General features: G+C 46.7%; 1 protein-coding gene across 2 annotated transcripts in view; it reads right to left on the minus strand.

The window, feature by feature from the left end:
* The window catches only part of LOC147108176 (SWI/SNF-related matrix-associated actin-dependent regulator of chromatin subfamily E member 1-related-like), a 46,366-nt gene extending 37,255 nt beyond the window's left edge, over positions 1–9,111 (minus strand). The window contains exon 1 of one of the 2 annotated variants that reach the window (XM_086004707.1): positions 8,866–9,107. The gene's annotated coding sequence lies outside the window, so the exon portion shown is untranslated. Of the gene's footprint in view, positions 1–8,865 lie in introns of both variants that reach the window. The other variant, XM_086004708.1, reaches the window with a different exon arrangement.

Consider the following 9,111-nt stretch of genomic DNA (forward strand, 5'->3'; position numbering starts at 1 on the left):
ATTATTTGAATTGTGATCGGAAGAACTGCCAAGTTCATATAAAAACTGGAGCAGGTGACCAATAGTACTTACCACATACCAGGAAACACTCTTTTAACCTGCACCTAAAAAAAATCCGAAAATCTCTCTTAACCAGCAAAATTCAGCAGTAGGTTCAGGTAAGTTTTACTATATATTAGTGGCCATGTAACCGGGGTTCCTGGATCTGTGGCCGTGTAACCGGGGTTCCTGCATCTGTACCTGTGGCCATGTATGGGGCTCTCGTACCTTGGCAAGTATACCTCTCTGTAATCTGGACTTTTTGATCAACTGGCACCACGCCGGTCCCATCGATGCCGGATATAAAAAAAGTTTCCTGTATAAGGCTTCTACAGATTCAGAGACCAAAAGCAAAGAGCAGATATTACCAGATGAGTGTGGCTACAGAAGAGACTGGGTCAGCTCCATATCACAGAGCTGCCTTCCTGCAAACAAACGATAAAAAGGGTGAATAAAGAAGGAATAGTACTGGATGGAAAGAAAAGGTAGCGCAAATAGACATAATGAAATTTGACCAGTGGCAGTTGTTGTGTATGTACCTTTAAGGGAATAACTGGTCTTAGACTGCAGTACCGGCAGTGACCACCCCTGTATAAAAGGCCCTAGCAGGCTTCTGTAGTTTCAGTTTTCAAGCTGCCTCTTGTTCAGTAAAGTACCTGTTAAACTGTTCTCCCGAAGTCCGTGTATGATTGAGGCGCGGACTTTACAGTGGCGACGAGTAAGTTCGAACTCACCTGCAGTGTGGCATCATCTCACGGGGATCTCGCCTGAAAGGAAGGTCCTGGAAGGTCTTGGTCTGAGCAACGGGCGTCGACCGAGGGCAACCGCCCAAAGAATCCATCGGTGTTTGGAGAATTGCGGGAGAGACTGTGGTTCCAGCGAATCGTGCTGGTAGCAGGTAGCGCGCTGACCCTTCCGGACTGCGGCGGGCTCAAGCTCGATCGAGCGGCTCTACAAATCGGGCCGCGCAGCGTCGCCGGGAAAAGAAAACAAGAGAGAGGGTGGAGCGCACAGGGCGCGGTCGGTGCTCGAGAACAGGACAGCGGAGAGAAACTAAACGGGGGGGGGGGGGGGGGGAAGGAAAGCGAGACGCGCCGAAGCTGCGGGTCGCCGCCATTACCCCGTAGAACGCTAGGAGCAGCGTGGCAGTAAGGGGAAGAAGCAAAAGCGCGGGAGGCACCATTTTATCCCATTGGGGCAGAAGCAAAAGCGCGGGAGGCGCCATTTTATTCCATTGGGGAAGAAGCAAAAGCGCGGGAGGCGCCATTTTAAATCGCCCAAGATGCCGAAAAGTGGCAGTATCACTGCTTTCGACAACGAGGTAGAAGACTGGACCACGTATGTGGAAAGAATTGAAGTGTACTGCAAGGCAAATGAGGTGCCGATGGAAAGAGGGCGTCGGTATTATTAAATCTGATGGGTGCGAGTACGTACGGCCTATTGCGGAATTTAATTACCCCAGCTAAACCAATGGAGAAAAGTTTTGAGGAGATTGTTCATATCTTACAGGAACACCTAAGCCCTACACCACTGCTGATAGCAGAAAGATTCAAGTTCCATAAAAGAAACCAGCACAATGATGAGGGCAATGCTATCTTACGGAACTACGCAAGTTATCGAAGCACTGCCAGTTCGGAGCAGGACTGGCAGACACCTTACGGGATAAGTTTGTCTGCGGGCTCCAGAGTGAAGGAACCCAGAAACGACTACTTTCAAAAAAGGACCCGACGCTAGAACAGGCTTTCAGCGTGGCAGTATCCTACGAAGCAGCAGCACGGGGAGCTGCGGAAATACAACAGAAACCATAAGAATACAGCGCTAACGAAATGGCGTATGGAGCCGAAAAGTGCTATCGCTGCGGCAGAACAACCCATGAGCAGAAGGACTGCTGGTTTAAAGACAAAATATGCAGGCAATGCGGGAAAATGGGACATATAGCAAGAGTCTGCAGGTCGGGAAAGAAGACCAACACGACAAGAACTACTAAGGAACAGTACAGGAAAGTAAAGAAACTGACAGATAGTAGTTCAGAAGATCAGGAGAGTGATAAGGACTCCGGGAGCAGGAGACTAAGTTGTTTAAAGTTACACAACGTGATCGCAAAAGAAGATCACTGAACCATTTGGGTCACCCTCATGATAGCAGGGTCCTCAGTGAAGATGGAATTGGACACAGGATCAGCCCTAACTGTCATGAATCGACGAGACTATGAGCGGCTATTTTCACACATACCCTTAAAGGACACGTCCATTGTATTGAAGACATACACGGGGCAAAAGGTCTACCCCAGAGGAAAAATAAGGGTGCCAGTTGAATATAACGGAAAGGAAACACAGAAACTATACATGTATATACTACGAGATGGAGGACCACCATTATTGGGACGTGAATGGATCCGAAGACTACAATTGGATTGGCATTCCATTCTGGCATTAACTGTGACTGACAAAAAAGATGATGACGTCGCACCTGGACGTCTGTCACAAATTCTATCTGACGCGGAAGAGGTGTTCCAACAAGGACTTGGGACTCTAAAAGGAGTAAAGGCAACCATAAAGATTGAGGATAACGCAACCCCAAAATTTTTCAAGGCCAGACCAGTGCCATACGCGATATGCCCAGCTGTGGAAGCTGAACTGGAGAGTCTGGAGCGTTCAGGGGTGCTGTCTAAGGTGGACTGGAGCGAGTGGGCCACACCCATCATTCCTGTAATGAAGAAAGCATTGAGCAGCACGCCTGGGGAGCCAAGGAAGGTTCGCATCTGTGGGGACTTCAAGGTGACTGTGAACCCAGTCCTGCACACAGTACAGTATCCGCTTCCGCGGATAGAAGATATTTTCGCCTCGCTATCTGGAGGGAAACGTTTTACAAAGATTGACCTGGCTCAAGCGTATCTACAAATGGAGGTGGAAGAAGCATCTAGGAAATACATCACGATAAACACTCACAAACGCCTTTACTAGTACAATCGACTGGTACTTGGGGTAGCATCGGCCCCGGCTATGTGGCAGAGGGCAATGGAACAAGTCCTGTAAGGGATCCCGGGGACCCAGTGTTATTTGGACGACATCCTGGTTACGGGCGAAAATGACAATGAACACCTTGCCAACCTGGAACAGGTGCTCACGAGATTGCAGGAATACAGGCTACGAGCCAACCGTCCCAAATGCAAGTTCTTCAGGAGACAAATCTCGTATTGTGGCCACATGATTGATGAGGAAGGGTTGCATAAGTCGCCGGACAAGATTGAGGCTGTAGTCAAGGCTCCAGCACCAGAAAATGTGTCGCAACTGAGGTCGTTCCTCGGGTTGGTGAACTACTACCATAAGTTCTTGCCGAATTTATCTACAATTCTGCACCCACTGAACGCCCTCCTTCAAACTGGTGTAACATGGAAATGGAGTGATGAGTGTAAGCGTGCCTTTCAGGAATGTAAATGCCAAATCACTTCAAAAGAAGTATTGGCCCACTACAACCCAACACTACCGATTCGGTTGGCATGTGATGCGTGACCTTACGGCATTGGAGCGGTGCTGTCACACAAATTCCGTGACGGTTCAGAGAGGCCAATAGCCTTTGCATCGCGCTCGCTAACCTCAGCCGAGCGTAACTACGGCCAGATTGACAGGGAGGCCCTCAGCCTGGTGTGGGGGGTGAAGAAGTTCAATCACTATCTGCACGGGCAGAAATTCACCCTACTGACTGATCATCAACCCCTGGTCTCAATTTTTAACCCAAAGAAGGGCGTTCCGGTGATGACGGCGCAACAGCTGCAAAGATGGTCACTTTTTCTAGGGGCACATCAGTATGACATAGAGTACAAAGGTACAAAACAACATGGAAACACTGATGGGCTGTCGCGCCTACGGCGGAAGAAGCACCTGCAGTGGACCCTGTGGAGATATTCCATGCAACCATAGTCGAATGTTTGCCTGTTACAAACGCAAGTATCGAGAAGGAAACCCGAAATGACCCGACACTCTCTCGGGTCTATGATTTGACGGTGAAGGGATGGCCAGCATATGGCGACTCACTGTTGCCAGCATTCTTGCCAAGGAGGGAACAGCTGTCAGTGTGCCGGGGAACCTTGATGTGTGGATCCCGAGTGGTAATTCCACCCAAGTTGAGAGATAGAATACTCAATGAGCTTCACGAGGGTCATTTGGGAGGGGTAAAAATGAAGAGCCTAGCTAGGGCGTTTGTGTGGTGGCCGGGGATCGATAAAGAAATCGAGGATATGACCAAGAGATGCACAGGATGCCAGAAGGTCCAAAACGCTCCACCACAGGCCCTGCTACATCCATGGGAGTGGCCCTCATCTCCATGGCAACGGGTACACATTGATTTCGCTGGTCCATTTATGGACTCAATGTTTCTAATTGCTGTGGACGCCCATTCGAAATGACCAGAGGTCATTAAAATGTCCTCCACCACCACGGAGAAAACTATTGCAGTCCTAAGAACCATCTTCGCCAGGAATGGGTTGCCAGAACAGATCTGTTCCGACAATGGCCCACAGTTTGTGTCTGAGGATTTCCGGAAATTTCCTGAAGAATAATGGGGTGAAAAATTACACATCTGCCCCATATCATCCAGCCACAAATGGATTGGCTGAGAGGTTTGTTCAGACCTTTAAAAAGGCCATAAAGGCAATGTATAATGACGACATACCACTGCAACACAAGGTGGATAACTTCCTGTTTGCTTACCGGAATGCAACACATGCAGTAACCAACCAAACTCCAGCCGTACTGTTTTTTAACCGGAGACTAAGATGTCGCTTGGATTTGCTCAAACCAAACATAAGACGAGATGTTGAGGATAAGCAGTTCCAGCACATAAATGAGAAGCCAACCAGGAGCTTCAAGATAGGGCAACCAGTCTTGGCCCGCGACTACCGAACAGAAAAATGGCAGCCAGGCACGATATGCACACAGCAGGGACCACTAATGTACACAGTGGACGTTGGAGAGAGCATCGTGAGACACCATGCTGACCAGATTCTAGAGTCACAGGAACAAGCCAAACCTGTACCACAAGCATGTGCACCTGGTAATGAGCCCGAAGTACAGATTGCGTCTACCTCAGAAGCAGGGGTATTGGAAGCTGACGAACCAACCAATGACAATGAGCCAGAATTGACTCCACCGCCAGAACAGGATACTCGAGAAAGGCGCTATCCAGTCCAGATCAGGAAGCCTCCTCAAAGACTGAACTTATAAATGACTATTTCAGTTGATGTATATATTACTGAGAAAATTGTAATTGTAATTAGTTATTATTTAGTTGTTAAATGAATGTTATGTACTGTTTATGTAAAAGGGGAGGAATTGTTGTGTATGTACCTTTAAGGGAATAACTGGTCTTAGACTGCAGTACCAGCAGTGACCACCCCTGTATAAAAGGCCCTAGCAGGCTTCTGTAGTTTCAGTTTTCAAGCTGCCTCTTGTTCAGTAAAGTACCTGTTAAACTGTTCTCCCGAAGTCCGTGTATGATTGAGGTGCGGACTTTACAGCAGTCAGGAAGAATAGCTGTGTAAAATGAACTGAGTGCACAAGTATCACAATAAAGTTAGCTCAATATATTAACAAAAAGCTATTTGCTTGCAAAAAATCAAACAAAAAGAAATGATCTAGAGCAGTGTTGCTTTATTCCTGGATTTGAAGCCACTATCTACAAAAGATTTGTGCCAATTTTAAAGTTACTTCAGAAAAGGAAAATTAAATAAACCATGTCGCTTGCTGCCAAAATCAGACAATTTTTAAGGTGAATAGTTTCTCTCCCTGACTTTTATCTTGTTATTCTTTTATTTTTCTGTATGCAATACTTGACTTTCAATCAACATAATATTACAGCAAACCTTCAGCACAGTCCATGCTGCCAAGTTATTAAGAAAAAAATTGAAGAAAAAAAAATAGCAAGATGAATGGCAACAGGGCAAGTAGAATTCGAGTGTTAAAATTAAATTAAGTCCCTATTTTAGTTTCGGGATAATATTACAGAGCTAAAGTTACTCCTGACATAAGTAGCTTTATATACTAGTGTAATAAATGGCTATTTGGTGTCACTGCGTGCAAGCTGAAAATTTACATGGCCAATCAGCCTAAAGGAAGGAATTCCCCAGGACCCAAGTTAAAAGTCTGCAAACTGCTGCCTGGTCGATATTTTGGGGCTAGAGTAATTGATCTAAAAATCACATGCAGACTACACAAGATACACGGGAGCACTCCTGAAATTCCACTCAAGTTAAATTATACTGTGCTATAAATAATCTACAATAATATTAAAATAAACTTAGTGTAAGTAAACACAAATGCTGAACGCACAGAAGTTAAACACTAGTTTTCACCGAATTGGTCAGCTTTGCATACTAAAATTCTAAATCAGTTTAATACCTTAAAAAACATTTGCTATTAATAAATCTTGTACTAATGTACAACTGTAGATGCTTTAATAATTCCCAAAATACAAACAATAATTTCAAATAAAATCAAAATTCTGAATCATTTCATAGAATCATAGACCGATGTACCACAGGAGGCCATTCGGCCCATCGTGCCTGTGCCAGCTCTTTGAAAGAACTATCCAATTAGTCCCACTCTTTCCCCATAACCCTGCAATTTTTCCTCTTTCAAGTATATATCCAACTCCCTTTTTAACATTACAGGAAACTCTTTTTTATCCAGCACCGACGGGACCGGCGTGGTGCCGGTTGATCAAAAAGTCTGGATTACAGAGAGGTATACTTACTAAGGTACGAGAGCCCCGTACACGGCCACAGATCCAGGCGTCCCTGTTGCATGGCAACAGGTGCAGGAACCCCGGTTACATGGCCACAGATCCAGGTGTCCCTGTTGCATGGCAACAGGTGCAGGAACCCCGGTTACACGGCCACAGATCCAGGCGTCCCTGTTGCATGGCAACAGGTGCAGGAACCCCGGTTACATGGCCACAGATCCAGGTGTCCCTGTTGCATGGCAACAGGTGCAGGAACCCCGGTTACACGGCCACAGATCCAGGTGTCCCTGTTGCATGGCAACAGGTGCAGGAACCCCGGCCACAGCTCCAGGAACCCTGGTTACACGGCCACAGATCCAGGAACCCCGGTTACATGGCCACTAATATGAAGTAAAACTTAACTGGCAAAATTCAGGAGCAGGTTCAGGTAAGAGAGATTTCCGGTTATTTAGGTGCTGGTAAAGAGAGTTTCCTGTACTACTGAATCTGAATATTTTTAATGCAAAAAATTGCAAGATTGATGGTTTTGTGTAACAAATGTCTTCCTGAAGCAGTTCCCCTCTTTCCCCCAACATCCCCCCACTCCTGAAGACTAGAAGTTCCTGCTCATCCATGCCTCTAGACTTGACTATTCCAACGCTCTCCTGGCCGACCTCCCATCTTCTACCCTATCCATAAACTTGAGCTCATCCAAAACTCTGCTGCCTGTATTCTAACTTGTGCCAAGTCCCATTCACCCACCACCCCTGTGCTCGCTGACCTACACTGGTTCGGAGTCAGGCATCGTCGCAATTTAAAAATTCTCATCCTTGTTTTCAAATCCCTCCATGGCCTCACCCCTCCCCATCTCTGTAACCTCCTCTAGCCCTACAACCAACTCGCGACCACGAGGTTCCGTGCAAGCCACTCACCAGCGCTGCCGCTGGAAGAGATACCGCGTAACAAATTTAAAGGGCCCGCGCAGGGGGAAAAAAATTTAGAGGGGGGAAAAAAAAAGGGAACATTGCCTACAACCTTCCGACATGATCTGCACTCCTCTAATTCTAGCCTCGAGCAGCCCCGATTTTAATCGCTCCACCATTGGTGGCCATGCCTTTTGTTGCCCGAGCCCCAAGCTCTGGAATTCCCTCCCTAAACCTCTCCACCTCTCTCTCTCCTTCATTAAAAAATGTGCCAGCGGTGGCTCAGTTGGTAGCACACTGGCCTCAGAGTCAGAATGGTTGTGGCTTCAAGTCCCATTCCAGAGATTTGAGCACATAAAGCTACGCTGACACTCCAGTGCAGTGCTGAGGGAGTGCTGCACTGTCAGAGCAACCGTCTTTCAGCTGAGACATTAAACCGAGGCACCGTCTGCTCTCTCAGATGGACGTAAAAGACCCCATGGCACTATTTCGAAGAAGAGCAGGGAAGTTAGCCCCGGTGTCCTGGCCAATATTTATCCCTCAATCAACATCACTAAAACAGATTATCTCGTCATTATAACACTGCTGTTTGTGGAAGCTTGTTGTGTGCAAATTGGCTGCCGTGTTTCCCACATTATAACAGTGACTCCACTTCAAAAAGTACTTAATTGGCGGTAAAGCGCTTTGAGACGTCCGGTGATCACAAGTCTTTTTTCTTAAAACCCAACTCCTTGACCAAGCTTTCGGTCATCTGCTCTGATCTCTCTATGTGGCTCGGTGTCAAATCTTGTTCGATAATGCTCCTGTGAAGTGCCTTGGGACATTTTACTCCGTTAAAGGTGCTATATAAATGCCAATTGTTGTTGTTATGCCCACATTGCCATTGAACTCTGATTGTTCTCCAAGCCCTCTCCAGCACGCATGCGCACTGGGCCCCAGTGGCCACTTAGTGACTTGGCCGTTAATTTTTTTTCTCTGCACCGACCCCAAAGCAGCAGATTTCAGCCGCAATTTTAAATCTTAATTTCTTTAAAAATATATATAAATAAAATAAATCGGAGCCATCCATCCCAACCGGCAGAATTCTCCCCTCCTCATTTTAGCTCCAACCCGTCTGAGTATAATCACCGCACCTCACGAGTTAAATATTGAGGGCTTGTCTGGAAATAAATGTTATTTCAAATACCTGCTTATTTAAAAAAAAATTCTCGCCGTTAACGGAAATTGCGGATTTTCCTTGCTCGCAATGATCCAATAAAAGCCAATAAGCCCCTCCGCCGCTTCTCCCCTTGTGTAAGGCGGCTCCTCACAACCAACTCGCTGCGACCGGAAATCCCCGCCCATCGTTGCGCCCATTGGCCACGGTCGCGCTAAATATTCATTTATGCAAAGCTGCAGAGGGCTTCTCCTCGCTGTGACTGGTTATTCCGTG

This window comes from Somniosus microcephalus, chromosome 13 (assembly GCF_052327205.1).
Source record: "Somniosus microcephalus isolate GS21.2 chromosome 13, FLI_Smic_1.0, whole genome shotgun sequence".
Lineage (NCBI taxonomy): Eukaryota > Metazoa > Chordata > Chondrichthyes > Squaliformes > Somniosidae > Somniosus > Somniosus microcephalus.